Genomic DNA, 16421 nt, shown 5'->3' on the forward strand with positions numbered 1-16421 from the left:
TAGTGAAAAAAAAAAATCTTCCCTCTGGCATTCTCCTCCCAGTCTCTGGCTCAGGAAAACTCCTTTCTCTGTTTCCTCTGGCTAGGAAGTTGTCAGGTTTCTATCTGAGTTTTAGCCTCCAGTGCCCCTGCACAGTTCTGGGAGGGGGCCTCAAATTCAGGGCAAAGCCATGAGAGAAAAACATCGTGAGGCCAGGCGCGGTGGCTCACTCCTGTAATCCCAGCACTTTGGGAGGGATAGCATTAGGAGAAATACCTAATGTAGATGATGGGTTGATGTGTGTAGCAAACCACTGTGGCATGTGTACACCTATGTAACAAACCTGCATGTTATTTTACTATGCGCAAAAATTGTTACTAACATTTCCTTTTTTACTTCTCAACCCCTGTTATATAGTTAATGAGCTATATAGAACAGCATTGTCTATATAGCCACCACGCTCAGCTAGTTTTTGTATTTTTAGTAGAGATGGGGTTTCACCATGTCGGCCAGGCTGGTCTCGATCTCCTGACCTCAAGTGATCCCCCTGCCTCGGCCTCCCAAAGTGCTGGGATTACAGGCGTGAGCCACCACACCTGGCCAGCTACATTTTTAAAATGTCTACTGAGTGAAAATGTAATAGATTGTGGTAGTAATATAATAAAAAGCAAAATTTCAAATAAATACGCTGCCTATATACCTATTAAATAGTAACATTCTATAAATAATAAAATATGTATTTCATGAAAATTTGTACTTAAATTACAGAAATTAATAAACCAATATTGCGTGTTGTTTTGGAGAACATATATTCAACCTTAGTATTAGAAAAACATGAAGAGAATATATACGACCTTCAATATTGATTGTTCAGATGTGTCTAAGTCCTGAGTGTATGCCAATCAAAAGACAGACGTGAAGGTTAACGTCACATTAAATACAAAGGGGAGAAAGAATAAAACACCTACTCAGTTCAAACATAACCCCCAAATTGAAAGTCAAAAGAGCTGGGGATTGAATTGTTGGCAATGATTTGCAATTAAGCAGCTGCTCACATCGGCAGATCTATGTAATTGACTGAAGGGTAAGTAGCAGCAGCATTTTATTTAATGCTGTTTAATCACTCTCCTGAGTAATTCTGACTAGTCCAGCTAATGCTAACAGAAAATAAAAGTGTTATTAAGCATGAAGATGGGGAGAAAAGTTTATTATTCACATATATATAGTAAAACAAAATTTAAAAAATACAGAAGAGTGAAAAGCTAAAAACAAAAACCAAAGGACACAATTTAGTGTTGTGGTTACATTTCTCAGTGAGGAAGGAGAATGGGATCAGGAAGGATATACAGGACACATGGCAAATTCGGGGACAATTTGTTTAAAGTATTGGGGTGCTTATTTTATTGTCATTCTTCATATCTTAGGCATATTGTTTAATTATTATTTTGTACCTTTATTTTTTTTTTTTTTTTTTTTAATTTTTTTGAGATGGAGTCTCACTCTGTCGCCCAGGCTGCAGTGCAGTGGTGTGATCTCGGCTCACTGCAACCTCCGCTCCTGGGTTCACGCTATTCTCCTGCCTCAGCCTCCCAAGTAGCTGGGACTACAGGTGCCCGCCACCACGCCTGGCTAATTTTTTTTGTATTTTTAGTAGAGACGGGGTTTCACCATGTTAGCCAGGATGGTCTCGATCTCTTGACCTCGTGATCCGCCCGCCTTGGCCTCCCAAAGTGCTGGGATTACAGGCGTGAGCCACCGTGCCCAGCCTCAAATATCTCTTATTAAAGAAGCTTTTCTAGCCTAATTTAACTACTTCTTCAGGATTAAAAGTTACATGCAATTATTTATTTTAAAAATCTGTCTAGTGTCTCTGCACTCAAAAAGTATAAACCCCATAGGAACTAGAATTTGGCTGTTCTAGTTCCTATGGAGTTTATACTTTTTGAGTGCAGAGAGTGCACCTTTCTTTAATAATAAGTGATTATAAATAAAATGGGCAGAAGACATTGAGGCATTTCACAGAAGAGAAAATAAATGACCAATTAAAAAAGGAAATATACTTAACCTTATTGGTGAATAAGGAAATACAAAGTAAAACCTCCATAAGAAACCATTTCAAATCCATCAAAGTAACAACTGAGAAGTTGGGTGATATCTTCAATTTTGATGATGTAGTATAACGAGAACACTCACTGGTTTCTAATGGGAATATATATAGGTACAAACGCTTCAGGAAAGAGTTGGGAATTTCTTAGTATATTTTAAATGTGGCAACTTTTGACACAAATATTTAAGTTTTAGGTGTAAAATCCAGATAAACTCTTGTACATGTACACTCAGACACAATGAGATATGGACAGCAAGGGTAAATGCAGCATCGTTCAAAACAATTTCATCTTAAGAGCACACTAAGCTCCTTATATAGACAATGCTGTTCTATATAGCTCATTAACTATATAACAGGGGTTGAGAAGTAAAAAAGGAAATGTTAGTAACAATTTTTGCGCATAGTAAAATAACTTAGGTGAATACTAGTGTGTTTTAGTTTACCAACCACATTTACAACCATTAAACCTATTTTCATTTGCTCATCTTGATCATCTTAGAAAGAGATAGAACAGGGATAATTATCACCATTTTACAGCTCAGAAGACAGATGATTAAGAGAATTTGTCATTTTCATAAGCTTATATATATATAATGGTTACATTAACCTAGTGGAATGACATAGTATGTGTAATCAATTTTCTATTGTTGCGATTAATCTAGATTGGTCTTAATGAATTAACTTTTCAGTATATTGTTGGGTTCAGTCTGCTCATTTTTATAAAGGATTTTGCTTCCCTGCTCATGAGTAAGACTGGCTAAATGTATGCAGTTTTTCTCTAGTTATGTTTATGCTATTGATTTCTGTCTTAATTGCATTGTGGTAAAAAAAAAAAAAAAAAAAGATTATCTGAAATCCACCAACTTCTTGGAATTTGCTGGCTAACACCAAATTTGACCAATCTTTATTATATTTAATATAGGCATGAAAAGAATGCATAATTTCTAATTTTTAGTGTAATGTTCTAGATATGTGAATTATGCAAAATTTAATTTCTTTAATTGTACTCTTCCAATCTGTTGCTTTACTGAATTACTCTCTGTTTAAGGTATAAATTATTGAAATAACTAATGTTAAAATACTGTAATGTTGGGTTTTAAAATTTCTCAATATAACCTATAAATTACTGTTATATTTACAGTCTGTTATTAGGTGAGCATAAATTTAGAATTATTATATTTTCCTGATTTATTGAAACTTTTATCATTTCAAATGATTTATTTCATCTCTAGTAATTGTTTTTACAATCTATTTTGGTAGACATTATTCAGGCTTTTGAGTAGCATGCTTTTGAGTAGCATTGGCATAATATATATTTTTCTATGTTAAAATTTTCGTTGTTTTAAAAAAGGTAGTCAGGTGTGCGGTTAAGAGTGTAAATATCTTTTGAGAAGTGTCTCTTCATACCCTTTGCCCACTTTTGATAGGGTTGTTTGTTTATTTCTTGTAAATTTGTTTAAGTTCCTTGTAGATTCTGGATATTAGCCCTTTGTCAGGTGGATAGATTACAAAAATTTTCTCCCATTCTGTAGGTTGCCTGTTCACTCTGATGATAGTTTCTTTTGCTGTGCAGAAGCTCTTTAATTAGAGTTCATTTGCCAATTTTGGTTTTTGTTGCCATTGCTTTTGTTATTTTAGTCATGAAGTCTTTGCCCATGCCTATGCCCTGAATGGCATTACCTAGGTTTTCTTCTAGGGTTTTTATGGTTTTAGGTCTTACGTTTAAGTCTTTAATCCATCTTGACTTAATTTTTGTATAAGGTGTAAGGAAGGGGTCCAGTTTCAGTTTTCTGCATGCGGCCAACAAACATATGAAAAAAAAAGCTCATTATCACTGGTCATTAGAGAAATGCAAATCAAAACCACAATGAGATACCATCTCTCTCTGGTTAGAATGGCGATCATTACAAAGTCAGGAAACAACACATGCTGGAGAGGATGTGGAGAAATAGGAATGCTTTTACACTGTTGGTAGGAGTGTAAATTAGTTAAACCATTGTGGAAGACAGTGTGGTGATTCCTCAAGGATCTGGAACCAGAAATACCATTTGACCCAGCAATCTTATTACTGGGTATATACTCCAAGGATTATAAATCATTCTACTATAAAGACACATGCACACGTATGTTTATTGTAGTACTATTTTCACAACAGCAAAGACTTGGAACCAACCCAAATGCCCATCAATGATAGACTGGATAAAGAAAATGTGGCACATATACACCATGGAATACTATGCAGCCATAAAAAAGATGAATTTATGTCCTTTGCAGGTATATGGATGAAGCTGGAAACCATAATTCTCAGCAAACTAACACAGGAACAGAAGAGCAAACACTGCATTTTCTCACTTATAAGTTGGAGTTGAACAATGAGAACACATGGACACATGGAGGGGAACATCACACACTGGGGCCTGTCAGAGGGTTGGGGGATAGAGGAGGGATAGCATTAGGAGAAATACCTAATGTAGATGATGAGTTGATGGGTGCAGCAAAGTACCATGGCACATGTATACCTATGTAACAAATCTGCATGTTCTGCACATGTATCCCAGAACTTAAAGTATATAAAAATAAATAAATGAACATCATATGCATCTTAAAAAAGACTGTAAATAATTTAGAACACAGGCTGAGACATATTAAGTGCTCAATAAGTGTTAAGATGTAGCATACATAGAGGTTAAGCTCAGGATATAGAATTACAGGCCCCTGGCTTTCAAATGTTGCTTTGAAACTGTGACCCAGGTGATCTTGGACAAGTTAAACAAGTTTTCAGTTCTTGTTTTTCTCGTCGGTAAAACAGAATAATAATACCTTTACACCATAGAGGTGCTGTGTGGAATGAATGATACAAATAAGTGTTAAGAAGAGTGTATAGTTTTAAACTTGTTTTTAAAATATTGTCTATTTTTGGAGTTGCTTTTATTACTTCAATGTTATAATCTTGGTATAATAACTGGAGATTTTGGTCCTATTTCAATTATCTGTGATGTGAAACAAATCATGCTGAAATCTAATGAGTTAACATTTTATCATCTTTTATGATTGCCTAGGTTTACTGGGCTCAGCTAGGCAGCTCTTCTGTTCCATATGGCATTGATTGTACACGATCACTTGGGGACACCACTGGGCTGTAATATCCAAAATGACTCTTTAACATGATTGTCAGGCAGGAATTTTTTGGGACTCTCAACCACTGTGCCTATGTGGGGCCTCTCCATGCAGTTGCTGGGCTCTGCCCGGGAACATTCCAATTGTGAATATTCCAAGGAGAAGAAAGTGAAAGCTGATGGTCCTCTTAAAGGCTAAGCTTGGAAATTTCCCAGTGTCATTTCTACTGCATTCTATTTATTAAGCAGCCTCAGAGCCAGCCCAGATTTAATAAGAAAGGAAATAAATGCTACCTTTCAAAAGGAGAGTAATAAAGAATTTGCAGTAATATTTTATCCACCACAAACTGGTTTAAATGTATAATAATTCTCATATATCTGGATTAATTTATACCAAATTTCCACATACTATTCTTACATGGCTTACTTTGAATTCTTTTTCTACCTTTTTTCTTGCTTGAAATGCTTGAATCCTTGTCTATTTTTAGGAATTTCACTTCCTGCTTATTATCTTAGAAATTACTTCAGTCCTTTCCATGTATCTATCAGATTTAGCAAATATAAAGCCAGTCCTTGTAAACATATTAAATGCCCAAGGAAACTGCAAGTTCAATTACCCTTTTCCAATTTACATTCTGCCATTATTAAGAATTTTGGTTTTAGCCTGCTTTTCCTCAAAATTAAACAATGTAACCATAATTTGATACAACCAATTATATAACCAATTATTGCCGTTAGGTATATGTATATATTTTTATGTATGTATAATTTTACTTTGCTGTGTTTAGGTGTGGATTTCATTTTATATATCTTTCTTGGGGTTCTTGGATCTATTGGTGTTTTTCATCAGTGGAAAATAATCAGCCACTAATTCTTTCAGTTTTGCCTCTTTCCCATTCTTTCATTCATCTTTTTTTTCTGAAATTCTGATTATATTCATTAGATTCCCTTACTCTAACCTCCATAGCTCTTAATTTATCATAATTTCTATGCAATTTTTTACTCTCTGGCTGCATTCCGGATCCTGTCTCTTTGGATATAACATTTAGTTAGCTAATTCTGTCTTCCATGTTATTTGAAAAAAAAAGTCAGTATTTTAGGATCTTTTGGGTTTATTTTAACTGTGTATTATTTGTTTGTTTGCTTTTCTGTTTTCACCTATAGTGGCTTGTTTCTTTGTATTGTGTTTCGTAATTCTTGACTCTTGAGCTGTTTATTTACCTAGTAATTTTTTCTGAGGAAATGATTTGAGTCGTAGATTGAAGTTAAGAATTACAGTTGCATTTGCCGGTTGCTTGTGAGGAGAGAGTAATTAAAAACCTAAAAGACTTTAAATCATCTTTTAGAGGCTTATTTATCTATGTGAGTACCTGAATTCAGACTGGAATACTGATTGAGGATTGTCTATGATTCTGACTTTTCAAGGAAGATTTTTTTGTTCTAGTAACTGATGAATATGTCTTGCTTTGCTTTACTGAGCTCCATTGCTTAGTTCTTAGTCACCATTATTTTGCTTATAACTTCTTGCGGTCTCATCTAATTGTGGGCATTTCCTATTATATGATACCCTTTTCTGGCACATAGCTTTATTTCCTGAAATCCACACACTGAACAGTTGCATAAATGAAATCTCAATTCTCCATAGTTACACAGATGTATTCAAAATGAAGGCAAACTTTGGCACTTGCTACTTTTCCAGGAATATATATCACATAAAGAAATATATACATATGTTTAATATGTGATTCAGCAATTTAATCATTTTAGTTGAGAGAGTTTTTCATATCTCTTTACTGAGATGTAAAGGTACTGAATGGTGGGTCATATGGTCAGTTTAAGGTGTCATGAATCATATTTTAGGAAATAGAATCAAATAGAACAAAATGGAATAGAGTAGAAAATATCAGCATGCATTACACTTAATAATAGTAGTATTGTTTGGTGGAAAAAAAAATGTATTTTCTTCTCTCCCTTCCCTTCCCTCTGCCTATTTCTCTCTCCCTCTCTTTTTTTCTCTCTCTCTGTGGTCTTTTCTCTTTCTCTCTCTTTCGTTTAGATTTAAATCATTTTAAAACTCTTTGTTGTACACAACAAATGTAAAAACAAGTGTAAGATATTTAATATGCCTTTGGACAGCTATTAATAGTATATTACAGGATTATTTTGTAATCTTCTTCCTTATTCACATGTCTTAGAATATGTGTTTATTTAAGCCCAATCAACCTTATTTGAGAAAATTGGAATTCTCTGAGTTCCTATAAAATAATTATGTCTTTTTCTCATGAAATCATAAATATTGGTATTTGGACCCAAGTGCATGATTTTAGAGATGTAATTTCTTTTTTAAAATAACAAGATCACAGTAATCACAGACTGTATTTTCTACTGTTATGGTTGAGAAACTGTCATGAATGTTGGCTCTATTACTGAAGCTGTTTTGTAAGAGCCGTATCAGATTTAGAGGCAAAGCGAATGATGAGAATCATAGGCATAAAGCCCATGTGAAACACTAATTCCATCATTTCTCCAGCTTTCTGCAAAGGAAATTTCTTTGCAGATTCCATCAGACCATCTCTCCCAGACTTTGCTACTATGCCTGAGTAGAAGCTACCAAAGATTGTTCTAAGAGGACCCAGGGTTTTCCCCTTCGGAGGGTGTTCTGTTCTCTGTGACTGCATAGTGCATCTTGTGACAAGAAGATGTGGGATGGCTTTCCCTGGAGTGCGACCTATTCTGGGTAGCCACCCACATCCTCATGAATATTTACGTTCTGGCTTTGCCACTGCTGGCTGATCCGTGTCCCACTCTGGGAAACAATGCATAATGGATCACCACTTCTGCCTCTCTCTCTCTCCCCTCCGTAAACACAGGATGCCTCTTTGATTTATTTATTTCTATAATGCATGCCAGGAAGGGAAAGCACTGCAGACTGCATCGTTCAGCAATTCTCTGGGATTCTACAATCACACCCTATTAGTTTTCCTCACTGAATTCCATGACATTGACCTAGCTGACTTTCTTAATAGGAAAAGCAGGTTTCTAGATGTTATAACTGAATGTAGTGAAAAAAGAAAATTTAAACTATTCAGTTAAAACTTCTGATTTATAGCTATACCAGTAAATATACCTTGGGAAGGAGGGAGTAATATTGTTCTCCAGTCTATGAATTTATTTTCTCAGCTGTGAAATGGGAATACACCCAAGATAAGAGATGGGACTCAACTCCAGAGGTGAGGCTCAGACTCTGTACCACATTGAAGACTAGCTGAAACAGGAAAGAGGCGAAAGCACCTTTCCATAAGACACACCCATCAGTGCCATAGCAGTTTACCATTGCCATGGCAACATCTGGAAGTTACTGCCTCTTTCCATGGCAACAACCCAGAAGTTACCACTCTTTTTCTAAAGAGTTTTGCATAATCCACCCCTTAATTTGTATGTAATTAAAAGTGGGTATAAATATGAGTGCAGAACCACCCCTGAGCTGCTACTCTGGGCACCCTGCTTATGGGATAGTCCTACTCCACAAGGAACGGTACGTCTGCTGGCTGAGCACTGCTACTTCCATAAAAGTTTCTGATAACACCACTGCTTGCCCTTGAATTCTTTCCTGGGTGAATCCAAGAACTCTCCCAGACTAAGCCCCAGTCTTGGGTCTTGCCTGTCCTGCATCAAACCCAGTTTGGTTCCCTCATAGGAATATTGTAAGGATTATGGGAAAATATTGTCATATTCTCGTATGAAAATGAGCTAGAAACTCTGACAAGTGTTAAAGAGTTACACGGAAAGCCTTAGAGAGCTTTGTAAAGAATAGGTAATTCACATTTTGAGCTTAAGTGTTCTCATCCACAATGTGGGAAAAATAATATTCCTACATATAAGGTTTTTTTAAAGAATTAAATAGGTTCATATGTGTATATTACTTAAAAGAGTATCCATATATAGTTACCTCTCAGAAACTGCTAGTTCATTTGAGAAATATATAAGCATTCAGCATTGTAATTGTTTCTGGACCTTTAATGGGTTATAAAGGTATAAGCTTCTGGATGACAAAGATGTTTCTATACAAAGCATAGAACATTTTGACAGTGAGTGGGAACATGAAAGCTCTCAAGCTTAAAATGGAACCTTAAGCCTAAAAGATAAGATGTGACCCATATTTCTTTTCACTCCTCAGTAAACTGTTATTTTGTTCTTTTCTCAGGAAAACCCTCTATGATTAGTGTTTGATGATCTGTCTGTGGATCTGCCGGCAGCCTTGTGACTTGCATTCTCTTTAAGATTTCTTTAACAAGGTAGCGTACTAAGTCCTGTCATATTTAATAATTCCTTCCAGGAAACTGTTCCCTAAGATGTTGCCAGGCAGTGTTGTCCCCTTTTTCTAAACTTCTGAATGTGTTCACTTAATGATATAATCCTTTGATGAACAGGATAGTCACAAACATCAATTTTAATTATGTAGTTTGCATATGGAGAGTGATGATCCAGGGTAAACTTTGGCTGTGAATCTATTCAGCTAAATCATTTTATTTATTTTTCCTATATGGCACATAACATTCTGAGATGCATTAGATTCATGGCTTAGGATTTATATATTTTCTTCAGCACACTATGTTTTGAAATGTGACTTGGAGGGAGGTAGAATTCATCCTGAAGCTCTATTCCAGTCAAATAGTCAATTTTACTTCTGCCTTTTAGCTTCCCTGGACTGTTTTGGATTCAGTTTTACCTTGTGAAAGCTAGCAGCCATACTTAGTTTCCTCTGGTCTTCCAAGGCATAGCAGTTGTAGGCTTAATAGAATTATATCAACTCTCTTAAGTCCTTTCACCAGTGGCTGCTACCTTATTGTGGTTTGGAATTCTACTTTCTTTTCTGATGTCCTTCCTTTCTTCAGAAAGGAAGTGATTCCCATCCTCACTTTATCTTTTTATGGTCTTTCTTCCTCTTTGTATTCCTGCAATTTCTACTACAGTATTTGTTGGATTCATTATTAAAACAGCAATAAAATGGGATAAGCATAATGACAGTAAAAAAAGACAACCAGCTGGGCGTGGTGGCTCATGCCTGTAATCCCAGCATTTTGGGAGGCCGAGGCAGGCAGATCATGAGGTCAGGAGATCGAGACCATCCTGGCTAACACGGTGAAACCCCATCTCTACTAAAAATACAAAAAATAAGCTGGGCATGGTGGCAGGCACCTGTAGTCCCAGCTACTTGGGAAGCTGAGGCAGGAGAATGGCGAGAATCTGGGAGGCGGAGCTTGCAGTGAGCCGAGATCGCACCACTGCACTCTAGCCTTGGCGACAGAGCGAGACTCTATCTCAAAATAAATCAATAAATAAAATAAAATAAGAGATATTTGAATTAAAACCAAAATAATAAGAAGATGGCAGTGATGTTTTCTACTAGGGAAGAGTGTTCTAAGCAAAAAGAACAAGCGGTAAAGCTTTGAGATTAGAGTCAGATTGGGAAGTTCAGGAAATGGAAATGATGGTGCTGAGGTTGGCATAACAAATGCAGGACATAGGCAGGTGGATAGCAAGGAGGTGATAGAGGGTCACAGGACATAGGGCCTTGTTGTGCCTGGTAATTGTACATGGTTGTGTTGTTTCCTGAGATGCTAAATGCTTGCTGGAGAGTAGATTCTGGTGGTAAGGCTATGGGATAAGATGTAGGAAGTCAATATTTTTCTTACCAGTTGAGGAAACAGCTTTAATAAAGGAGGTGATTTTCCATACAACTCTTTGTATGAAATGAAAAAGGGATGGAAATGAGGCAACCTAATTTTCAGGTCTATTCTATTCCCAACACAATCCTCATTATGGTTAACTAAAGCTTTCCCAGGTCTCTCCATTATGCTTTCTGGCTCTTATTGATGCTGTGGCTCATTCAGAGAGGCTACTTACGTTTAGAAATGCATAAAATAAATGACATTTTTGCCAATCTTCTCTGATCATCTTGAATTTTCAGTAGATTTTAGTGCCTTTCTTTCCACATTACAGGCTATTCACTAAAAATAAGGTAGCAATATTTTGGCCTACCTACTTAGAAAAGTCTTACCCAGTCCTGGTATGAAACTGTCCCTTTGGGAAGAACACAAGTCTATCAACTGCAGTCTGAATGTCATCCACAGTTGAGTCAAAGTTGTTAGGCTGGTGCAAACCTAGTTGCAGTTTTTGGAACTACGTTTGCACCAACCTAATACATGGTGAAATAATTACACATTTGCTTGATTTAAATAGTTCAGTATTTTAAAAGTAATCTCTTTTTTTCTGGCTGACGCTGCACTGTGTTAAATCAGAGGTCCTATGGTGAAAAATATACTACAATGTAGAAAACATAGAGCGCTTCTAAAATGTTCCATTAAAAACAACTAAGAGGCTATTAGCTCTTGCACATAAAAATAATGCAACTATTAATCTTCATACTTAAATGCTGACAGTTGAAAAGAAACTACTGAAACCACAGGATAGTTGTCTAAAAGAGGAAGAAAAAAGTGTTTCCTCTGCACTTCACACAATATATGCAGAATAATTTTGCTTTTTGCATACTTTTCCTCAAATACTTTAGAATCATAAAAGACACAAAGTAAAACTTAGAACTTTAACTGGCTTTAGAACTCATTTAACTTAGAATCATGCATTTTAAGATGCCCATTTTACAAATGAGGCAACTAATATCCAGAAATAATGGACTTCTAAAGGTCCCATAGCAAGCTGGTGATATGTCAGGATAAGAATCAGCTCTGCTACTGTTCATAAGGCTCATTTTCCCTGATTCCCCTTTTTCCTTAGAAAGTCTTCATTTTCAGCCAGGCGTGGTGGCTCAAGCCTGTAATCCCAGCACTTTGGGAGGCCGAGACAGGCAGATCACGAGGTCAGGAGATCCAGACCTTCCTGGCCAACACAATGAAATCCTGTCTCTACTAAAAAAGTACAGGCCGGGCGCGGTGGCTCACGCCTGTAATCCCAGCACTTTGGGAGGCCGAGGTGGGCGGATCACGAGGTCAGGAGATCGAGACCATCCTAGCTAACACAGTGAAACCCCGTCTCTACTAAAAATACAAAAAAATTAGCTGGGCGTGGTGGCGGGCGCCTGTAGTCCCAGCTACTCAGGAGGCTGAGGCAAGAAAATGGCGTGAACCCGGGAGGCGGGGCTTGCAGTGAGCCGACAACATGCCACTGCCCTCCAGCCTGGGCGACAGAGCCAGACTCCGTCTCAAAAAAAAAACCAAACAACAACAACAACAACAAAAAAGTACAAAAAAAAAATTAGCTGGGCATCGTGGCACACACCTGTAGTCCCAGCTACTTGGGAAGCTGAGGTAGGAGAATCACTTGAACCCAGGAGGTGGAGGTTACAGTTAGCTGAGCTTGTGCCATTGCACTCCGGCCTGGGGACAGAACAAGAATCCATCTCAAAAAAACAAACAAACAACAACAACAACAAAAAAAAACAAAAAGAAAGTGTTCATTTTCTTCAGAAATTGAATATCAGAATACCATAGTCTATATTTCAGTAAAGGATGAAATACTTAAAAATTATTCATGGAAGCAAATCCTATTAAAATACAGATATTAGTTATTCTATAGATATTAAATTTTATCTCATGAGATAAGAGAAACGTCAGGATTTTTTCATGAAAAATAGGAGAACTATTTTTCTAGTTCTTTAGAAATTTATTTTAATTACAGACATAAATTATAGGCCCCTCAGGGCCTTTCTTTGTGCTGTTACTTCTAATGGTCCAGATCTTCATACGGCTGTCGCTTTATAATGGGTGTACTGAATCATTAGACATATCCTCATGATTAAGCTTGAAAAAGAATCTTTTCTTTTTAATAATATTTTCAAAAAAATAAGCCTTGGGCTAAAAGTTAATTGATACATCAACCGTATTAACAGGCACTGTAGCACAGCAGAATGAAAAGAACATTAATGCAGACAGAGTATTATCATTTTACAATTACCTTTGAGCACCATGAATTTGAAAGGATGGTGGTGAATCAAGTTTATTTTCAATAGGTAGTTTTTTCCTTTTGTTTTCTCGCTCTGTTGCCCAGGCTGGAGTGCCGTGGCGCAATCTCGGCTCACTGCAAGCTCTGCCTCCCAGGTTCACGCCATTCTCCTGCCTCAGCCTCCCGAGTAGCTGGCACTACAGGCGCCTGCCACCCCGCCCGGCTAATTTTTTGTATTTTTAGTGGAGACAGGGTTTCACCATGTTAGCCAGGATGGTCTCAATCTCCTGACCTCGTGATCCGTCTGCCTTGGCCTCCCAAAGTGCTGGGATTACAGGCGTGAGCCATCGCGCCGGCCCTTCCTTATTTATTTATTTATTTTTTAATGAAGATGATTTATTTTTATGCAGAGAAAAAAATCTGCTAATAAAACAGTCACTAATAGTTTGTAGTGTTTCCTACAAGGCAACAGTTCATCATACTTAGTGTTTCATAGATGTGCAAAATGTCTTCATGTGATTACTTAATCCTTTCAACAATCCTGGAGGATTGTAAAACACAGATTTTTATTTCCACTATATAGGTGAGGAAACAAATTTAGAGAATGATAAAATGATCTGCCATAAATAAGTAGAGAACCTGAGACATTTGGTTGGATCTTATTTCCCTGATCATTTCGCCATATCATAGCACTCCTGTCTCTTAGAATCTCCCAGGATTTAAGATTTTAAATCTATGGTTATCAGAATCACAATGTGTTAGATCTCTATTCCCGACTCAAAAGTTTTTTCTGGAGGATGCTGCAAGATATAAATGAAATAGTATTAGTTGGGGAGATCTTGGTTCCAGTTCAAATTTAATGGGAGAAAATCACCAAACTTTTAGGGTTATGGATCCATTAAATGAGTGAGAGTCATCAAAAGATTTCTGGTACCTCTGCTGTTAAGAAAGCTGGGTCAACTCTCACAGACTTTTTGTTTTTAACAGAAGACTAACAGATTCCTAACAAGGTAGAGCACAACAAGGCAGCGTGGATAAATCCCCACTGGTGGACACTACTCCTTTTTATGAAGCTAATGTTCTAGATCTTATGATAGAGAAAGTAATATCTACCAAGAAGAACTGGAGCTGTCAGAGCTGAGCAGACCTTTATAGCCAGAAGCATTTTCTATTTGAAGTGATTATGAAACTGAAAATACAACATTTATTTGTTCCATCAAAGGTTCACCATTGGTGTACCTTGTGTATTAATAACCCATACAAAGATTTTCCCTGCCTTTCTTACACACTGCTAATAAAAATAATAATAAGTTAATCCAGTCCTATTTTTCTTCCTCTGGTTATTTTGCCATAATTGAAAAATTTCATTTGATGTTCTTTGTGAAAATGTTTAAGCTCCATGTCTTCCTCTGCCTGCGAAAGTAATGAGCTGAAACACTGGATCATGCAAGATCTAATATTAGGCAGATTTAAGTGTTAAGGAGCATAGAAATACTGACACATACACACAGACACATTGAGCATGCATTCTTAACTACCAGTAGTGGTGGTTGTACATTTGTTTAGCACAGGGCAATATGTATCAGAAATGTACAATTTTAGCATTTCAGTATGCAGTTTATTGTTTTGCTTGTTCATTTGTTTAGCCATTCTGTCCTAACTGGATGCATCTACATGCTCTAATAAAGTGTCCCTCTATGTTTATTCTATTGCATTACGGCTAATTGTTTTGGTTTTCCAAAGCTGGTTGTGATAAGCAAGCCCAATCAAGATAATAGTACCAAGTAAAATGACTATATCATTAAAATGAGAAGAGATAAATATTAATATTGTATGGTCTTTAGTGGCAGATAAGCAGTGATGAAAGTGTTGGCCATATTGATGACTTATTAAGTTTTAGGAAACTGAGCAGTAATCCAGTAATTATTGCCTATGGAATCTAATATGAAAGCTACTTTTTATATCTTATTGATGGCGTACCAAAGACTAAAATCTCTTATGTATCTGTGCAAGTAATTAGAAATTTAGACTTTATATTTCCCCCACCTACAACCCAGCCCGACTTTAAGGGTCAAGCAGAAATGTGATTCAGAGAGAAAGAATCATAATTCCTATTTGGTTTCCTGGGCAGCCATCCAAGCAAACCCTCCTCACTGCAGCTTTGAAATATGACAAAGAAGTGGCCGCCCCAGGTAGTGTAGCAGCAAGACGCCTTCACGCTGCAAGAGAATCTCGTCAAGGCAAAACAGCTTGATGAGAAATTTTACTGAAGTCATTTGGAGTGAGGGTGTTTCAGGAGGGAATTACTAAATAGAATTCAAAAGATCACCTAGGCTGACAGCTGTGATGAAGAGAGATTCTTTCCTCTGATGAAATCCCCTCATCTTTCTTTTAGTCCCTTGCTCCTAGTTTTGTGACTTGGAATATCAGCAGAGTTCATTGAACATATCATGTGCTCGTTAAACAAAATAGGATGCTGCATTCTTATATTTTCCCTTTTTAATGCAAACTTTGTGAAATAGAAGAAGATACCGCATTTTTTTGTTCCTGATATTTCGATTATGAAAATGAAAAGCATACAGTTTTAAATTTAGACTTCTATTAATTAAAAGATTTGTAAAGCCAAGTTTATATTTTTGTAAACGTTTAAAGGAAAGAATGCAATGAATATAAACCTGAAGTCTTTTATTTGTGCATAAGAATATTCTTATAAACACCCAAACCAAATTAATCATTCTTACAGCAACAAAATATTCATATTTTTAAAGACCTAAAAGGGGGAATTTTAATGAAATCTAATTTATAGTATATTTAGTCATAAAATAGATAAATGTGATTACTTAATGTTTTCATAGCAATTTTATTACATTGTAGAGTGGAATGTCATGGACATAAAAGATACATTGAATGGAATATGACAGTGAAAAATGTAATATAAAAATTTACAGGCATATCTAAATAGTATACTTTTAACTTTCATGGGAACATAATTCAATTATAAGAAATCAGATCCCTTCCTAATATTACCTCTTCCATGAATGAAAACAGGGCTTGTTTATCACCTATAAATTAATATTCAACATCTTAAGGTAGGAACCAACAGATTATAATTTATTAAAATAAGTTGTTACTATCTTAATATGATTATTTAGAAATCCATATATTTTATCTACTTGAACAAAAGCTGCTTATGTGTGGAATTATCGATTCTGTTCCTTCTGCCTGAATATCTCTGGCCTGGAACCAAAATACTGCCTCTC

General features: G+C 36.3%; 1 long non-coding RNA gene across 1 annotated transcript in view; it reads left to right on the top strand.

The window, feature by feature from the left end:
* The window catches only part of LOC134733177 (uncharacterized), a 594472-nt gene that overhangs the window by 53440 nt on the left and 524611 nt on the right, over positions 1–16421 (top strand). The window contains exon 11 of the long non-coding RNA XR_010116696.1: positions 9407–9497. This is a non-coding gene — a long non-coding RNA (uncharacterized lncRNA). The remainder of the gene's footprint in view (positions 1–9406; positions 9498–16421) is intronic.

The sequence above is a fragment of the Symphalangus syndactylus genome, chromosome 17, assembly GCF_028878055.3.
Source record: "Symphalangus syndactylus isolate Jambi chromosome 17, NHGRI_mSymSyn1-v2.1_pri, whole genome shotgun sequence".
Lineage (NCBI taxonomy): Eukaryota > Metazoa > Chordata > Mammalia > Primates > Hylobatidae > Symphalangus > Symphalangus syndactylus.